We start from the raw sequence: 21246 nt of genomic DNA on the forward strand, positions 1-21246 counted from the left end.
CCCTAAGGGGCTGCCAAGATTGGTGCCCCAACTACCTACCTTATAAATCAAGTGACGCCCCTCATCTTGCCTTATAAGATGAGAACGCCATATCCACTTGATATTTGAGGCAGGGCCTTTTCAATTGGATCTGATTTTTTTGAAAAGAAAATCAGATTAAAAGGTAAGTGACCTTATAAGATAAAGACTAACCTTTTTAGCCTGATTGGATAATAATTTGGAATCAAGAAAAGACCTATTTAAGGAGATAGTCTCCTAGAATTTTAGGTAATTAAATTTTTGAGATTTCAAATATCTCTCTCTTTCTCCATGTCATCTCCCCTTCTTCCTCTCTTTCCAACATCCAAGAGTTGGGCATCCCATCTTCTCACATGCCCAAGTTAAAAAGGGTGATTGCTTCTACATCAAGAACGAGGAGAAAGACTGCTGTTCAAATATTGAGTTCACAGTCAAAGATCAAAAGTTGGTCAAAGGTTCAAAAGGCTAAGATTCTACTTGAAAAAGAAGGATCTACAACGAGAAGAAAGATTCAAGATTAATCCCAGTGGATATCTGTAGAGGCTAAACACATATGCGGCTCAAAAATCTTCAGATCCAAGATCATCAATTGTGATGTATTTCAACCCATGAAAGGTATTGAGATCCAATCTCAATTTTAATTTTTAATTTTTAGATTATATGTATATCTTAGATCTAGAGCTTGGATAGATGTAGATTAGATCTATAGCATATGAGGTTAAAGGATTTAATCTAGATCTATTTCTGCTGTTGTTTCGAAATATTTTAAAATCTATGCATGCTAGTCTATCTGATTTTCTAATAAAGAGATGAGAAGACAGGGAGAGAGAGGGAGAAGAGATGGGAGGAGGGGCGTGCATCCTCTTACGTCGCATTCCATTCAAAGCACGCTTTTTTTTTCTTAAACCATTCCATGTTAGCAAACAGTAACTCACACCCTCTGTTAGCCCTTCCTCCTACTTTGGAATGCACGATGATCCAAGGGACGAGGATCCGATCGGATTTTTGCTGGGATCCGATCAATCGAAGTCCAATCAATCTCTCTCTCTCTCTCTCTCTCTCTCTCTCTATATATATATATATATATATATATATATATATATAAGGATAAAAAATAAAATGCTAATGTTTATGGGCTAAGCATACTGTGAAGAAAAACAAAGAATCAAAAAATTTATCTCACAGGAGATCTCAATTTTGTATGACTATAATTGGCTCATATAAATGAGATAAAGGATCTATAGGCGCCAATGCAAACCATCAAATAAAAATATATCAACCATGCAACACTACCTATTAACACATTATAGTCATTATAGTCAATATTTTCTATTTTTTTCTTTAAATATTTTAGCTTATAAATCTCAAAACCAATGATACAAAATAATTGTTGATTTTGAACTTACCATATTGGCAGTGGATTCCATATGTCATTCTTGGTATTTCTATTAAAATATAGAAAAATATTCTATTTCTTGGATGGGATGAGCCAAGTGATTAGTCACCACCGAGATGTCCAATATATCAACTCTTCAAATCTAGCAAAGGATGAGCCATTTAGTTTTTAAAAGAATTACATCTCAAGCATCAACTAATAATGAGAACTTTTGGGTCTTTAAATAATAATTAGAGTCTATTTGTGGATATCTTACTTCTTGCCTTCAACTTAGGCTTTAAGTGCATGGTTAGGTCTGAGTCAAGCTGAGATTATTCTTGAACAATTGATTTAAACTTTAGATTGAAAAAAGTCTTCTCTTGAATGATCAGGACCAAGGATCTCTACAGCAAGCATTCTAGTGAGGGGGACTCTTTGTCTATGCTTCTAGTGGTGGCAAGAAAGGTCCTCTTGTGAATAAGGATGGGGCTACGTGTTCAAAATTTAGTGATGATGCTATGAAGGATGGAGGGTTGTATCATCATCCTTAAGGAAAGACGTAGGCTTAGGTGATATAGGGCAAAAGGAAGTATCAATGCAAGACCCAGAAGGTCATAGATGATGAATTCGCTTCGACTCCAAGCCAAATTTTCTAAATTGGTGGTATTTACCGATAATGAATATGATGGAGCTTGTGTAAGGTGGTACATTTCCCTCATTGCCAGATTTTTGAGTGCTGGTTTCTCTCTAGAGTTTGTGTTCAAGGAGCTTAAGCCATGATGGAAGATTCACAATGTCTTCAAGGTAATCCCCTTGTCCAGTGACTACCTTCTATTTCATGTTGTAACTGGTGATGATAAGAATTGGTTCTTAGCCAATGGACCATAGGTCATCACCGAGCAAGTGCTCACCCTAGAAAGGTGGCATCCAAATTTTCTTTCTAGTATTGGTTCTATTAACTAGACAACAATAATGAGGTTCTCTAACCTACTGTTGGAGCATTGGGAGAGGAATATGTTGCTATGAATTACTGTGGCTGCAGGTACTCCTATGTTTATTGACAATTGGATAGAGGAGGTGATTAGGAGTGGGTATGCTAAGGCGTGTATCCCGCTTGATCTTTCCGCTCACCCAAGGCTGGGGATGGACATTGTTGCTAAGGGTTGAAGGACCTGACAATAGTTCTAGTATGAAAAGTTTTCTCTTATTTTCTTCCTTTTTGGTCGTATAGGGCACTCAAAGGACCAATATAGGCATGTACTAAGTGAGGAGACTAAGCAAATTAGAAAAAAAGGGAACACCTTCAGAGCCCGTGGATGATTACGACCAGGGTGCCATTGGAGCATAATGGGTGGAGGAAGAAAATGAGGCTTGCTTCACCAAACAAGAGAACCAACATTGGATAATTGCATACTGCTAACTCTATACAAAATTGATTATTTCTTATTGACAAGTGAAAAGCCAATCTGGGGAGGCTAGGTGGCTCCACTTTTGAATGGAGTAGCGATGGCTAGCCTAGAGGTGGATCATGATTTTTGTGAGGATCTTGGGGAGGGTGATGGCAATGTTGCTAAGCCAATGGATGTCTCCAAGGTTTTATACATGGATAAGAAGGAAGAAGGATAAGAAGAAAATATAACCAAATCAGATAGATAACTCAAATAGGTCCATGTAACTGACCCAGTTGGAGCCCAAAGTCTTAGTTGTCAAGGATGATGTGGAACCTAATTCCCCTAGGTTGGCTTCATCAAACTGACTAAGACCTAGCTCTAATGCGACTTGAGCACTAGTGGCCATTACGTCAAGTGGGTGCTTAGATGTAAACATGGTCAAGCTCAATCCAAGCTAGGCTAAGGAGGTTGGACTTGGTGAATTGGCTAAGAGGATGGATCAAGACAAGGGACCCGATTATACTTGTTTGTCTTGTTAATCGGAGCCCAAATACTTCACCAATTTGATGAAGGAGCATCAATCTATTTTTTAGTAGCTCCAGCAATTGTTAACGAAGGTAGAGATAGAGACTAGTGAAAGAGAAGGATCGGCTTCTATCTTAGATGTAGATTCCTCCTCAACTATGTCTTTTGGTGTGGCTTCCTTCCTAGAGGCTGACCAATGGGTGGTAATCTTGAGTAGGATGACCTAGTTGATAATCAAGAAAAGGTAAACTCTAAAATCATTTGAGATTTCTAACTCATGCTAACACTCTCATGAAATTGTAGGGGGGCTGCTAAGCCTCTATTCATGAAAAATTTTCAGATGTTGATTTAAGATCATGATCCGAATGTATTGTATTTTTGAAATAATTTTTTAGCATTTGACACTCTTCTAGAGCTCAAAGGGTAGTTGGGAGCAACTAGAATTATTTGCTATCTTTATTGAGGGGCTCCCACAATGATTATCATTATTTCGAAGAAGTGGCTTCACTATCTTCATTTTGTTAGTGTTAATAAGCAGGCAACTTATGGTCTTATTTTTTTGCCGAGTATGAAGCCATGGATCTTGGACATTGTTTATGCTAGCACAAATAGAATTTAAAGAACTCTATAGCATAAATGCACAAATGGTATTGCCCTCTCTTTTGGATAAAAGAAACTTGTCCTCTTTTATTACTTTACATCATACCTTGGACATCCCCTTACTTCAAAAATACTTTACCCAGAATCTGGTGAATAAAATAGTTGCTTTTCCCATTCCAAATTATATTGTAGAGGGCACCATTGTGTCATGTAAAATAGGGTCCAATAATGTAAGAGCAGAGATAGTTATAGAGAGATTATGCCAACAATTGATGTTGAAGATTTTGCTGCAAGGTTGTTCTCCTCTATTTGGAGGTTCAATATAGCTCCAAGGATAAAAGATTTTTTGTGTCAAGTCTATTGGAGTCAACTTCTATACAAGTCTTTACTTTTGAAGAAAGGTCTTATCCACTCAATGGACTAGTGATGTTTGTGCAGTGGTAAAGGATCTAAATTATGTATTACCGAGTTGTTGCATTGCTGAAACAACTTGAGATTGTTGATGGATCATATTGCAGAACCACTGAATTTTACATCTACTTACTGATCCCCTTTTCATCGATCAATTGTGGCTTATACTAGATGGATAGTATAGTGGGCAAGGAAACAGAAGATCTTTAATCAGGTCACTCCAATTCTTGAACAAACTGCTAGCTAGTCTATTAAGCTAGTTGTTGAATTCTTGGAGACCATGATAAATAGCCAGAATAGCAACACATGGCTCTGGGGCACCTACAGCACAAGTAGCTCCTTTCCTTCCTAACTTGTGCGAGTGCATTTGGTAGCCCCTCCCTAATAGATGCTGAAAATTAATTTTAATAGTTCTTTCAAAGACAATTCAAATGGGGCTAGATTTATCATTCGAGATCATCTTAGCAAGACTCTCTCAGCCAATTTCAGGATCTTCCTAATGGCTTCGATTCTATTAGCATAGTTAAGAGCTACTTGGGAAGGGTTCACCATGGCTATATTATAGCAAGGTGATCTTGGAAGGAGATTCCAGCACAATCATTCACTGGATTAATGCCTCCTATTCTTATCATTCATCTAACCCCTTATTTCGTGGCATTCATCAGTTAATATCTAATTTTGAGGTGTTTAGGACTCAACATGTCTTCCATGAAGCGAATGCTACAGCAAACTAATTGTCAAGAAAGAGTACTGATTTGGATTTTCAAGATGCTTTAAGTCTTCCATCGGAGTTTAATATTCTGTTAAAGATGGATACTCCAGGTTTTTCTTATTTCTAGTTATTTCTTTCCCTACTACCATCTTCTATATTCTTATATTTCCTGTTTTGTTGTTTTGCACCTATCTTTTGTCAATATTATCAAAAAAAAGATAGTGATTGAAAATCTTTGTTATTTAAGGCAACTCAAGTTTTAATTAATCAATGAGGGACTATCTTATTTTACACCTTCAAATGCACAACCAGTTACATGGATGCATAGGTAGTCACCAAGTCCCTTTTTTAGAATCCATTATTACAATGCAATTTTAAATTTAACTTCGAGCTAGACTTAAAAATTAATCAGAAACCATATTATCAAAATCAGAATCCTTCTTGGCACATCCCCCATCCCCTTTTTCAAAGATCATGAATACCTTTTAGGTCTAGCGGACTCTACCCAAAATATTAGATCTAGCGGACCATTCAAGTTGCATCATGGTCAAGTATGAGTCAAATTCTATCCAAAAAATTAGTATTCAAGTTAAGGTTTGAGTCAATTATGGTTTGCAATTTGATTCAAATATCTAGCTATTTTTTATAACTAAAATATAATAATTAATAATAAAATATACAATCACTAGAAATTTAAATAAAGCTAAAAAAAACCCATTTAAACTTGAATTTTCATTCAAAAATTTTTAATTTCATCCAAGTACTTGATCATTCCTAAGTTTACAAATTATGATTTTTAAAATACATATATATTAACAAACTTGAGATAATTGTAAATAAAGGTTACCAAAATAATTAACAAAATATGAAAGTTTAAATATAATTAATGGAATAATAATGAGAGGAGATGTGATTGTTAGTATGAAAAAAAAGAATTAATTTAAATGAGAGTTCATTCAATGCATTGGCAAAGATAGTTAAAATGCAGGAGGAGGTTTATATGATTTGACTTATTTAAGCTGAGCTAGAGTCAGATTCAGACCTGGGTTGGGCGTATTTCTTTTAAACCCAAATTAGACATAGATAATATACAAGTTGAGCCAAGTTGAAGTATACATGACCTAAACCTGACCCAAAATTTAGATCAAATCCAATTTTAATTTGAACTTAACTCAACCATAGATCTACAAATATAAATAGAACCAGGTTTAATCCAGCTAGGATTGGGTTGGGTTATAGGATGACATAACCCACCTGCAGCTCCTATCATAATTTAGACAAGAGGATCAAGCTCATTGCACAAACAAAAACATGTTTCTTAGCTACAAAAATTTGCTAGTACAAAATATGATCAGGGAGCACTACCAAAGGCACAAAAATGATCCTAGCTTCCCTTAGTGCCACCAATGTCACTAGCACGCACACAATCCCCATCTATATCCTTGCAAAAGCTATCATCAAATCAACATCAAATTTGGGCATACTCATGTCCTTTTGCCTCGAATCAGTCCACTTGGATACCTCCCAAAGCAAGATGATCAGCAATCTAGACAACTCATGAGTCTGTAAAAGAGCAACTGAAGTCATAGGAAAATACAATAGATTTTTTACTTAAAGAAAAGATAGTTGAAATACTCTAAGAGAGAGGAATACAAACATTTAATGTAGCTTTGTGGCAGCTACAAAACTAGGAAAAACTGACATATGGAAATAAATTATATGTAAAAAAATCCTTAGATAGAATACTAAGTTACTGCAAAAATTCTTAACACATACTTAGGGTAAACTTTTTGAGGAAAATTAAGCTAAAATGTGGTAGGTAAATGGAGAAAAATATTTTAAAAAAACTATGTACAGATGAAAGCAAAGAAGGGGTTGGATTCCATGTTCAACAGTGACAATAATTGCATGAATAGTCTCGACCTGAAAAGCAAGTACACGATTTATTCACAATGCTATAAATTTTAGAATGGCTAAAATTCAACAAAAGCTTATAACTAAAACTCTGAATAAAAGCCAATGTCACAATCTATCTTTGATTTATGGATTGTATACAAAAAGGTTTAAATTTGGTTAGCACAAAAAAATTATTTGGTGCCAAAAGATGCAAAACTAAATAGGTTTTAATCATTTTTGAGGGATGACTTTCACTAGATTTAGCTTAGCTTTGAATGACTTGGCTGTAAATAACATTATTATTGTACCATAAAGATGTTGAAGAACTAGCAAAATAGATAAATTTTGTTTTCATGAACAAATTAGTGATATAACTTTTGCATCTATGGTACTTGAATTATTAAATATTGAAACTCTAGAAATAAAGGTATCTTGGACAACGAGAGTGATGTTGGTGATGTGTTAGCATTAAGGAACAAAAATCATATGGAGCGGGCTTTATGGTTTGTCATGTTCTCCTAATACCAATCGTAGAGAAGAAATCTAAAAATCAAAGATTCCTCCTACTAACATAGTCATTAGTCTCGAAATGAAAAATAAAAAAATATGATATCCTCTTTCTTTCTCATTTTCATAATTTTTATTGATACATATTACATGATCAAGTGATACATACCAAATAAATTAATCATCAAGCAAGTCAATATATAGATCTAGATAAATTGATACATAGTTTTTAGAATATAGAGTTCACCAATACACAATACATAATCACATGATACATACTTAGTAAATTAGTTATCTAATAATTTAATACACATCTCTAAGAAAATTGATATATGGTGTTTGAAATATTATATTAACTAGTATATACATTATGGTATGGTCATACATACTTATTGGCTTCCTGATATATATATACTACAAGCTTTTTTAATATACATCTAGTAGTAATCTAATATATATCTTTAGATATATCAATACATAGTTTTCAGAGCATAAAGTTTATCAATATACAATACATGACCAAGTGATACACACTTAGCAAATTAATTAGGTAATAATCTAATACATACCTCTAAGTAAATTGATATATATATAGTTTTAGAATATTATGTTTACCAATAGACACTACATGCCATGGTGATGCACACTCATCAACTTTCTAATACATACTATAAGTTGCTTTGATATGCACATAAAAATGATCTAATACACACCTTTAGATTAATCGATACATAATTTTTAGAATATACTTTTTATCTATAAAATATGTATTGGATCATTATTGAATATATATCAAAGAAGCTTGTAGTATATTTTAGAAAATCGATGAGTATATATCATCAAGACATGTAGTGTGCACTGAAGAAGATAATATTCTGAAAACTATATATCAATTTGCTTGGAGGTGTATATTGAATTTCTAGATGTTGAATTTATTAAGTATGTATCACTTGATTGTATATTGTATATTGATAAATTTTATATTTTAAAAATTATATATCGATTTATTTGAAGGTATGTATTAACTTACTTGATGATTAATTTATTTAGTATATATCATATGATCATGTAATATTTATCAGTAAACAGTATGTGCTAAAAATGAGAAAGAAAAAGAGTACCATAATTTTTTTTAAATTAGAGAACTGATAACTCCATTAATAGAATAAGTCTTTAACTTTTAAATTATTTTTTAAAAATTGGTTGTTGTGCTTTGATACCACTTGTTAGGGAAAGAGAAAAGATGAAAGAGAAAGAAAAATATCATAAATAAAATAAGATAATATGGATTGGCCTCAAGCCTATCTCTATGGGATGTGCAAGCTTCACTATGAGAGAAAAAAAATCAAACAAATACATAAGAAACTCACCACTCAATATTTGTACAAAGATCTCTTAATAAGAAACTCAAAATCATCATAAAAGCTCTCTAAAATCTCTTTTAAAGTTTTTTTACATGATTAAAATATCACCAACTATCCAACGTAATAAACGGCTCATCAATCGGAGCTATATAGACTTCAAAATCACTAAAATAGTATTTTACTTAGATATCAGGCTCAAATCAAATCCTAGAATCCTTCTGGACTATCCGATCGTAATCGGCTCGAATCGTAACCATCCGATCAAGCAATCAGGCATCTCCTGCTTTCTGATCAATCTTGAAATCAATCTAGACCATTGAATCTTCATCAGATCGGCTCACAGCCGTTCGATCTTGCCAAAACACAGCCACCACAGTCCTGACAAACTCAGAATGAGTCCCAGCCATCCGATCCCGATCGATGCTTCTTTTGGCCATCAGATCATGATCGATCCAGCACGCTCCTGTGAGCCATAATAGGGTGTGTTGTCCCTAGTGGACCGCAATCCCAGGCGGGCCTGGGTGCCCGCACATCTGGGCCAGCCCAGCACTGTGGCCCATAAGTGCCCCATGTCTGGCTGGACCTAGCCCACTCCCTGGCGGCCTGCACCAGCTCGTAGGCCCCTCCGATGGCCCATGGGCCATACCTACCACTTTCAGTGCCTTCTCTCATGTGTGTCTCTTCTGTCTAGACTCTGTTTAGACTGTTCTTGGACTCGTTAGATTCTATTTATCATCTTGAACCTCGTTCTAGGCTTATTGTGGACCAAATCTCAAGATATTTTTTTCAACAATCTCCATCTCGATTCGATATTCGATCTCCATCTATCTCTAAGAACCTGTGATCCATCTCGCCCCCATACCTTGGGGCATGCCTGCTATCTCATGGATGGACAAACGTGAAAGTTGAGCTAAACCGCTCAATCCCACCTCCATCATAGGCTGTATCCACTCTGATCAAAGATTTGCTCGAAGAAGTCTCTTGTGGTAATAGAAACTTCACTCTATGACATCGCCTCTCATCCTCCTGAGTCTCGCATCTCATGTCCGATCCATCTCCATCTGGAGCTCCATTTCACACTGGACTCCCCCTGACTCTTGAAGCTCTACTTCGCATTGGACTCTCTGTCAGATAGTAATATCCTCTCATCCTCTTTTCTCTCTCCAGAATAACTCTATCACCATGCATAACCTTCAAGATTTCATCACCAGCTATCCATCTATAGCCCTTTGAATCCAGTCTGCTCAATGAGATAAGATTCTACCTGAAATCAGATATGTATGGGACCTTATCCAATCTCCTCACTGCACCATCATGTATCCCTTAGCTGACCGTCTCAATACCTCTGATCGTACAGTTCGATCCATCGGACAGATGAACAGTACCCTCACTGCTCTCTAGAGAGTCAAATAGCTCCTATCTACAATTTAAAATCTACTGCTGAGAAGTAGATACCTTGTCAAATATCACTAGGACATCATCCTCTGACTCGTTACTGGCCGTCGCTATGGTAGCTCTCATCCGATCTCTAAATTGAGGACAATCTCTAACACAATATCCCAACTCATCACACCGGTAACACCTGATCTTGCTGGAGTCTCTCATCTTGGATCTAGATCGTCCTCCTCATGATCTTCTATCATTTCATCTACTGCTATCTGCTCCTCCAGAAATCGTCAAAGGTAAGCTACCGCTATCTGAGCTTGAAGCCTAGTTCTTCCGTCTGAGAATCTGGTTCTGAAAAATTACCACGATGATCTGATGGTACTCTTTTTTACTAGAAGAACAATCATCAAGAACTCATACGAAGAAGGAAGTGATACTAGCAAGACCAACATCGTGATCTTCTTCTCAACCTTCTCAACTATATTGAGAAGATTGGTGAGAATCTTCTAGAAGTGACTAAGATGCTCTTGCATGCTCTGTCTCTTGTCCATCTGTAGTTGGTAGAACTGTCTCTAGAGGAAGAGAGTATTGGTGAGGGATTTCGCTATATACAACTCCTCAAGCTTCGACCATAACACCATCGGAGAAGTCTCGCTAAGCACATCGATCACCACCTCATCCGTTAGGTACAAATAGATGATACTCACCATTTGTATTTGTAGCTGCTCCCAAGTCTTCTCCTCCATAGTTGCTGGCTTCTTTTTATACAAGAGAGCATCGATCAACCTATGTTGGATGAGCACGTCCTTCACCCTTGTCATAAGGAGAAATTGCTCTTTCCATCAAACTGGTTGATCTCCACCTTGATTGTGCTTGTCTTCTCCATCTTTAATCTCGATCAACACCACCTCTGCCTGGATCATTTGGTACCACATGTCCATGATAACCAGACTCTGCTACCAATTGTTGAATAACACTATCTTGACACCACCAAGCTCTAATACCAATTGTTGTGCTCTAATACCACTTGTTAGGGGAAGAGGAAAGAGAGAAAAATATCATAAATAAATTGAGGTAACATGGATTGGCCTCAAGCCTACCTCCATGGGGCGTGCAAACTTCACTATGATAGAAAAAAAATCAAACAAATATAAGAGGAACTCACCACTCAATCCTTGTACAAAAATCTCTTAACAAGAAGTCCCAAAACTCCCATAAAAATTTTTTAAAATCTCTCTTAAAGCCTTTCTATATGATCAGAACATCACCAACTATCCAACGCAACAAACAGCTCATCAATCAGAGCTATGTAGGCTCCAGAATCATCAAAATAATATTTCACTCAGATATCGAACTCAAATCAAACCCTAGAATCCTTCTGGACCGTTCGGTTGTGATCGGCTCAAATCGTGTCTGTCTGAACACGTAATCAGGCATCCCCTTCTTTTTGATCAATCTCGAAATCAATCTGAGCCATCGGATCTTCATCGGATTGGCTCACAGCTGTCCGATCATGCCAAAATACAGCCCCCATAGTCCTGATAAAACTCAAGATGAGTCCCAGCCATTCGATCCTGATGGTGCTTCTTTCATCCGTCGGATCGTGATTGGTCCACACGCACTCCTATGAGCTATGATAGGGCGCATAGTCCATGGTGGATCGTGATCCTAAGCGGGCCTGGGCGCCCGTGCGGCCCATGCCCACATGTCTGGGCCAACCCAATGCTGCAGCCCACAAGTGCCGCACATGTGGCTGGGCCTAGCCCACTCCCTGGCGGCCTACATCGGCTTGTGGGCCCCTCCGATGGCCCGTGGGCTATACCAACTGCTCTCGATGCCTTCTTTCACACATATCCCCTCCATCTGAACACCGTTTGGGCTATTTTTAAGATGGTTGGATTCTGTTCGTTATCCTGAATCTCATTCTAGACTTATTATGGACTGAATCTTGAGGTATTTTTCTCAATATTAATGTTATGACAAATATGGCAAACTATAAAATCCATCCCGTACTTTTTATCTAGTGCCTGTTCATATGATTTTTGTTCACCATCAAAGGAATGGAGCCTAGGAGAGTGGACACATTATTGAGGCACCACAAATGTTGGAGAAGACAACAAGATGAAGAACTTCATCACATCTTTCAATTTAATATTGAGGGGAAAAAAGAGCATTTAGGATATTAGGAAGTCTAAGGATTTAGTCCAATGAGAAATTGGAAGGGTCCATGCCTGCCTAACCCAAAATTTAGGTTTTGAGTGAACTAGTTCTGGACACAGCTTGGGGGACTATAACTTTATAAGTACCAATTTAGTTAATACTATATATATATATATATATATATATATATATATATATATATATATATATATTGAATATCAAATCAAGCTTGAACAAACTAATCTTTGAAAATTAGACCCAATCACATGATGAACTTATCTTAATTCAAAATTGAGTATGAAAGTCAAACCATAACAACATGAACCAAGCTGAACTAAAGGCCTGACGACACATTTCAAGTCCAAAATTAAAACAAAGGGAATACTTCAAATTTTAAATAGATCCTTTGGCCTCATAGCTCAAATATTTGATTCTAATTTAAATTGGATGACGTTTTCTATCTATTAAATTAGGTAAAATTCTAATATGAACCTATGATTGTTAATTGGTTCTAACTAGGTTGGGCAAGAAAAAATGATGCCTGTTTAATGGAAATATTGTGTGAATTTTCTAGCCTCTTGCTCCAACCAAATTTTCACTAAAATGACTCCAATAAATCATTTCAAATTTGAATTAGTTCATATACCAGCTCGCTCAATTAAAAGCTAGCTAGCAACCCTCATAAATCTAATTTCATCAGACCTACTCTAATAAAACTTTAATCGGCTTCGTGTGCTAGCTTACTCTAATAAAAGCATGGATCGAACCCTTCATCCCTCCTAAATACCTATTATTTTATTGAGTCAGATCAAATAACTATTTAAAAATTGAACTAGTTCATATGTCGGCTTAGTCAAATAGAAGTGACATTGTTCGGATTCACCATCTCAAAATTCTCACTTAATAGCTCATCTTGTCAAACCAAATAATGACACACATCCAGTAAAATCAACGGTTGATCAAATCTATGAATAATTAGCAACCAATTATAGCCCGACATTATGATCTTAATCCATCCAAAAAAGTATATCATAACTAATTATTAGATTAAATAAGTGCTCAAATTATGTCTGTAAAGCCATATCTTTACCATTCCAATCACTAGATAAGGCAAGAGGTCAACTGCTTATCCAATAATCCCATAATCTCAATCATAAAGATTTTTATACTCACCTTTATAAATAGCAGGCACAATGGATTCTTAGGTACAATGAACAAGCTCCTATACATACTATCTTTTTCTATTATATCATCCATTTTCTCTCGAAACTCTATCTGACTTAAGTATCAGAGGGTCTCTGCTGGATATGTCCAATGAATCTCTGAGTATTATCTATGGTTGTAAATCTACTCTAGTGCCAAGCCAAGCTTCCTCACCTCCATTAAGCAAAGCAGCTTACCTATCCACCTGTTAGGTCGGGTTTTGAGTGGAAACAAAAAGTATAGTCCATACTCTCCCTCAAATTTGGCTTCATTAGGTCGACTCCAACAAATCTTCCAAAATTGGATCAGTATTTGGCCAGCACGCTTCGACAGAAATCTATCTTTTTCAAATTTTGCTTAAAACCAGGCCTCAAGCTTGGTTTAGCATAGTATCACAAATTTTATTAGGCATTTGATCATATTTCTCCAATATTGCATTCAAATTTAAATTGATGAAATTTGTCTTCAAGTTAGGTAAATTCTAACTTGAACGTCTGATTACATGTTGGATGCAGCTAGGTTGGGCAAGAAAATTGGATGAGCATTTGATGAAATATTAGGCAAGATTTTTCCTATTTCTCTCTTCAATGAGGTTTCATTGAACCGACTTTTCCATTAACACAACATGGAATTTGTGGGTAATGTAACATTCCGGTAGAACAAACTTTCATATGCGAACTATCCTAAAAATTAAAGATTAGACAAACAAAACCAACATTATATGAAACATGGTAACCTATGCACACTATACATAAATATGTATATATATGCAGAGTAATAGGTACAGAGGGGTCTTTAATTGAGACCATTATATACAGTATACATTGGATATTCATCGATATGTATAGTTATACATAGATATACAGAGCAATTGTGAATAGATATACATAGTTGTTGAAAGGGGTAGTGAGATCCCTTTATGCATTATACATAGATATGTGCAGTTATATAAAATTATACAAAACCACTGTAAGACATGATTATTGAGAGGGATAGTGAGTATCTTGTGTGGACTTAGATGCATAGAATTATACATAGTAATATAAGGCTCTTATGCATAGATAGCACAGTTGTTTAGATTGGTAGCAAGAGCCCTGTGCACACTATTGACATAGATATGTATACAAAAGCACTATTATACATAGTTATATAGGAGCATTATAGACAGTAATTACTACATAAGGCATATATACAATTATTTAGCGGGATGATAAGAGCCTCATGTGCACTATGCATGGATATGCACCACTATACATGGTTATACAAGGCCGCATGCACAAATAAACATAGTTGTAGAGAGAGGCAATAAATATATATGGATGTGCATAGTCATCAAGAGGGGTAGGGAGAGTTTTATGTACACTATAACAATTTATATAGTTAGAAACCTATTGTACATAGATATACATAGTTGCTGAGATTGACAGTGAGTCCTATGCTCACTACATATGAAGATATGCATAGAAATGCACTATTATACAAAACTATACAAGAGATCTACGTATAGTTACTAAGTTGGGCATATATACAATCAAGATTTTAAATCCTACGGGATGTGGGCGTCCTAGCTTTTGCCTGCAATGGGACACCCCACATCTTGCTCTGTTCCAATGGCCATCCCGATCAGATATCTCGATACAAGCTCGAAACATCCTTATATATATATAAATATTATTTATTTGAATTTATCTTAAAATTTTTATTGATCTATTTATTATTTAAATATATTTAAACTTTAAAAGTAACATATTTATGATAGATTAGCTCTATTTAATATTAATGCTATGATGTATTATGATCTTCCAAATTATTGAAAATCTTTTCTTGATTATGAAGTAAAGATCTCTCATATTGATGCATCCATAAGTATTTGATAAAATAAAAATATCAAAATTTGATGAAAAAGCTATAATCCATACAACTTCAACTTAGTCACTTGTATATAAAAAAATAAATATGCTAATAATTCAATTACACAAAGTAGATTCATCAGTTTAAGATAAACATATCAATTTTAGTATTAATTTTAGGTGGAATGCCTATGATGCTCATAAACATATAGGTCCTACTCATAATCGGAATTTTGAATATGATGACAATTTTAATATTGAGCCCATCCTTGTTGCTCATCTTGTATTTGATATTGTCCAGGATAACCTTTTTGATAGTATATTAGGTAAGAGATTGTCCATTCTTGGTTAGGATAATTAGAGGTAATATCATATTGTGGCCCAGAAATATATTCATAAAAAGATAGATACTGCATATAAGAATACTCCTCAGGATATAACTATTAGGAGTACACATTTAAATCATTTGTAGAAAGAAAAGGGCCATGATATGCACTTTGGCTATTTGATGCTCCAATAGATTTTGTTCTAGTTGATGGTGATGCTGACATAACTTGCTTAAACTCCAATCTATTTCTCAAAGCATCTTGCTCCATCTATACCATAAACTTTGGATATGCCCGATGTTGATGTTTTTCAGTTATTCTCAACTTTTTGTGAAAATGATTTAAAATATCTATAGCCTATGTGCCATGTCCTGCAACAATTCTTCTTCTCCTCGTTCTATAGGCTAGCAACTCCTCATCTTGATATCTAGATATACATCTGGCTCTATGGTCCCGATCCTGTATAACATGATAAAATATGCTTCTTCAATAAAAGACCTGATCTCATATGCTTCACCACTCCCTCTAGACTGATCATCATGATCATCAAATTTATCATTACTCTTGCCATCACTATCATCATCACTATTATCACAAGATGATCTAGGCAATCTGGAATCTAAGGATCGGATGTCTCACTATCATCATCTCGAACCTACATATTATCAATTATCTCTAGTGCATTAATGATGCCTTCCCTTTTGATAGGGACTTTCCATATTTTTTCTCAACTATAACTTTCTAACTCTCTTTCGAGCTCTGACTAACCTTTACTTGTTGACTTATCCTACCTTTAGTACTAGTCCCAATGCCCTAACTATCTTTGAAGATCTTTGTTTGATATTTTGAACTAAAACTTCTATGATCAAATTGTTGATCAAAATTCTCAGATTGCCTACTACCTAATCCACCATCATCTCCATCAGTATTTTGTATTCCACTCTGAACTAGTGATAAATGAGAGGCCATCCATTGGTCTATATCTTATACTCCTACATCATCTATTATTATTTTGCATGGTCGGGGGGGATATCCTGGCTCATCCAATATCAATTGGTTTATTGCTTTCAAATCTACAATTCAGCTCAACATAGGATCCTTCTCATCATGGATAAAGTCCTTTTTGAATGGATCATCTTATCCAAATTTATTTTCCTCATTGACATACTTGAGCTTCAACCTCATATTATAATGGATTAAAATTAGATCTCTTAATCTTTGTGAGGTTAGATGATTTTTGATTTTTATATGGATCAGAACAAATATACTCTAATTGTGCTCGCATCCACTTGATGAGACAGTCTGTGATAGAATTTAAATGGCAATCTTTCTTAGATTTAATGTGGATGTGCCCACTAGACCCACCACTCCCTTTCATTTAAATAATATGTATGTATATAAATATTTAAGTCATCAACTATATATAGATGTAAAAATAATAAAAAGTAGTCCCATATTTATATATAATGATATTTTAGATATAGATTGATGTGCTTCTTGTTCTCTAAAGCTCCCTTTCCTCTCTTGAAAAATTTTTTCCTATCCAATCAATATAGACTTCTTATTAAAGATCATTTAATTTTAATAAATGAATATAATTCAAAAAAATATACCAATAATCCTACTACGATAGGCATCTACTCTCCAATAATCCTACTATGATAAATATCTACTCTTTTATTATCTCATTTATAGCTTCTACAACCAAATCCAGATCACTATCTAGCCTATATACCACATTCCTCAAGGCCATTAGAAGCTCCTCATCCAAGGCAATATTATGGTCATATTGATATCTAGGATTTAAATAGTAAGCTGTGTGAAAAATAAGAATAATATTGATTAAGATTAAAGATATTCATAGCTTATTTGATAAAGGATAAGTGAGAGTTGAGATTCAAATAAATTTTATCTATCAAGTATAATTCTTTCCCCATTTGAGTATCCCATCCGTTCTCAATGATACATAAATATGGTGCTACTTTCTTTCCTCCTACTGTAGCTATAATCTCTTCTTTGCAGATAAATATCTTGAGATATATATAGCCCATCTGAAAGAACTTCTTAGTATCTACTATCTGTAGTACATATACAAGAGCTTTACTATCTTAATCACCTCAGAGTACCTATTCTAAAAATCATTACTCAATATAATACCCTCAACACGTTGTCCATCATTGATCCTTACATATTTAAAAATTCTCCATTCATCAAAAGTCATCATAGCGCTCAAACCAGACTTATTATCAAGAAGGCTCTTTTTTTTTGTGAAGAAGGCTCTTCAATGCTATGGAATTATTAGCAAGTCTTGTGAACTCTAGCCTGAGCAACTCCACTTGTACATGTTTTCTCGTAAGAACAAGTATTCAGATATGATTGTAGATATATTTTGATATTACTTATCCACTACCTACTGCAGATTTTATCTTAGGTAGCTATTTGATATTCTTCATCATCAGGTCTATACAATATACTGCACAAGGGATCCAATATAAATATTGCTTTTTCAGTATCAGATCTTTTTCTGCTTTCATATAGTTTGTCCTATTATCTATGACTTAGATGATATATTCTTTATCAATCTCATCTATTATATCCCTCATTATACTCAAAATATAATTAAAGTCATATATTTTGTCTAAAGCATCAACTAAAGTATAAAAAATGGTCACCCTATCACAATAGGCAAGAAATTTAGAAAACTCCTCCTAGTAAGCCCTGACCAACCATCACACATCAATGTCACTCCATAAGTATTTCACTCTCTTTTATAATTTTAAATTCAAGATTTGATATCTGTGCTTCGTTGTTGCAAATATGGTCCATGTATATGTATCTCATAGGGTGTAGGAGGATCAATATCTGAACTGACTTTCTACACTATACTAATCATCGATCGAAAGTAGGTATGTGCTGCTACCCATGTTGAAATAAGTAAAACCAATTAGCAATTATCTTTCTTATTTATTTTTTCTTATCCTTATTTATATAGTCATTAATTAGCAATTGTTTTAACTTTTGATCTGGATATGCTATAGAATCTAGATCATGGATGCTGAGACCTCTTAAGTTCTTCTTCGACTTCTTTCCAAATGCATCGAACAATGATTTGATTGAAGATAACTCCATCCTTATGGACTTATTACTTTCTAATCAAGCAAATGTAAATATGAACGTGATCTTTTTTCTGCACCAAAACCACCACCCTTCTCAAATTGAGAGCATCCAGACTGTGCTTTATGTCATAATACCTTCTTATATTGCCATTGGTCTTGTCGGGAGGCCTTAATTGCCTCTTGTAGATGAGCTGCCTCTAAATCATCTGGATCAAAATAATTACAATCATCATCCAAGTTCATAAACATATGATTGAGATATTCGACAATCAAATACTTCCCTTCCAGCTTTGGATGCTATCTTTGTCTTATTTTCTTTATGTAGATGCTCTCTCATTATCATTCAAATCTCTGTAGGTACCTCTGGATACTTCTTGATATCTTTGAAGCCACTCACCAAGTATTGCTTTAATCAGATGACTATAATTTTTTTATTTTCTAGTCCATAGTAATAACATTTCTATTGATGTCGATCCCTTTTTATTTTTCCAAAATACCATCCAATATTCAAATCCTTCTATTGCTTGTTGTTAGGCTTTATCTAGTTTAAAAAAATTATGAGTATCTAAAAATTGGATTGAAGTTGACTATGCTATATTCATTTTTTTTCAAAATTTATTATAATTTTTTAATAATTTTTTGTTAACTTTGGTTAAATAAAATTTTAAAATTTATTATAATTTAAAAGAAATACTTAGATATTTATATTATTTATAGGCATTATTTTCATTAATTTTTATTTTTTCAATATTTATCTAATTAATAATCAAAATCTATTTTTATTATTTTGTATAATCACTAAATTCATCAAAAATAACTAGAAATTGGATTTAAGTTGCAAATGGTATATCTATCTACCCTTTTCCATGTCTAGTATTTTTTTATAATTTCTTAAATATTTTTTATAATTTTTACATATTTTTATAGCCATATTCATTTTTTTTTCAAATTTATTATAATTTTTTAAATAATTTTTTGCTATTTTTGGTTAAATAAAATTTATTATAATTTTTAAAAAAATTACTTAGATATTTATATTATTTATAGGCATTATTTTTATTAATTTTTTATTTTTTAATATTTATCTTATTAATAATCAAAATCTATTTTTATTATTTTGTATAATCACTAAATTCATCAAAAATAACTAGAAATTAGATTTAAGTTGCATATGGTCTATCTATCTACCCTTTTCCATGTCTAGTATTTTTTTATAATTTCTTAAATATTTTTTATAATTTTTATATATTTTTATAATCAATAAAATATAATTTAATTATTTCATATTATTATTATTAAAATTCATAATGAGTAACTAGAAATTAGATTTAAGTTGTGTATGTTGTATAATATATACACCCTTTTTATGTTTTATTTTTTCTAACCAAATACGAACTTTAGCATGTAAAATCTATCTTAAATATGTGGACCAATGATAGAGTATACATATTATAATGTAAGCAGAGCATAACAAGTTTCCAACTTAGTAAGAGAACAGTAGACCTTTACAGAATGTATATAAGATAAAAAGAAGTTAAGGATCCAAACAAAATACCTAAAGTCTTGATTAGAAAATAAAGTGCAGTCTCTGATCCTAGAGTAAAAGCCCAACAGATGTAATATAAGATCCACAATGAGCATCTAAATGCTTCTAACCAGCAGCATATGAGTGTGTTGCAATAGTAAATATAAAGATATTGACACTGGATGCATATTGAAAATGCTATAAGGATTGTGGCATACAAGCTTCTAAGTTTAAATATTTATCAACCACCATTAGTGGGTTCAAATACTTCTATACCAAAAATGGATCAAATTGTTGTCTTATAAGTTATAATACATCTTAAAAATTTAAATCGATTGATTTCTGTTAGGGGCATGCAGAATGAAAACTTGAGGAGGCTCTACCAAGAAAAGATGCTCAAATTTGTGGTAAAGGTCCTGGAAAGAAGAGAGGAGTACTAAAGCTAACCAGATGGAAGTTGTGAGAAAGGAATTGAAAAAGCTTGCAATAACACCATAGGTAGCCCCTAACATGAATAGTTGGACATTATGAATTAGGACAAGTCTCCATGATTATAGTTATCCAAAAAAATATTTTATATGTAAAAATTATGCCAGCATTGTGGATCCCAACTTTAAATGGTCCATTATGTATTTTGTTCTGGCTAAATCTCTCGCAGGACTCCTTATACATATGTTTATATGCATTCACATATATTTCTGTACATATATATATCTAAGTTCATATATAGATATCATACATACTTGTATATATGGACACAGTTACTATAGGTTGTAGCCCCCATTAACATGTAGCATATGTAAACCCAGTATATATAACATTATAAAATATAATAAATCTTAATAAAATCAATATGTTTAACTTTGGTGATCCAGAAACTT

General features: G+C 33.9%; 1 long non-coding RNA gene across 1 annotated transcript; it reads left to right on the forward strand.

The window, feature by feature from the left end:
- Positions 1–1975: 1975 nt before the first annotated feature.
- Positions 1976–21013, forward strand: LOC140852971 (uncharacterized). The gene is made up of 2 exons (XR_012136037.1): positions 1976–2197; positions 20715–21013. It is a non-coding gene; the product is annotated as an uncharacterized lncRNA (long non-coding RNA).
- Positions 21014–21246: the final 233 nt, after the last annotated feature.

The sequence above is a fragment of the Elaeis guineensis genome, chromosome 12 (assembly GCF_000442705.2).
Source record: "Elaeis guineensis isolate ETL-2024a chromosome 12, EG11, whole genome shotgun sequence".
NCBI lineage: Eukaryota > Viridiplantae > Streptophyta > Magnoliopsida > Arecales > Arecaceae > Elaeis > Elaeis guineensis.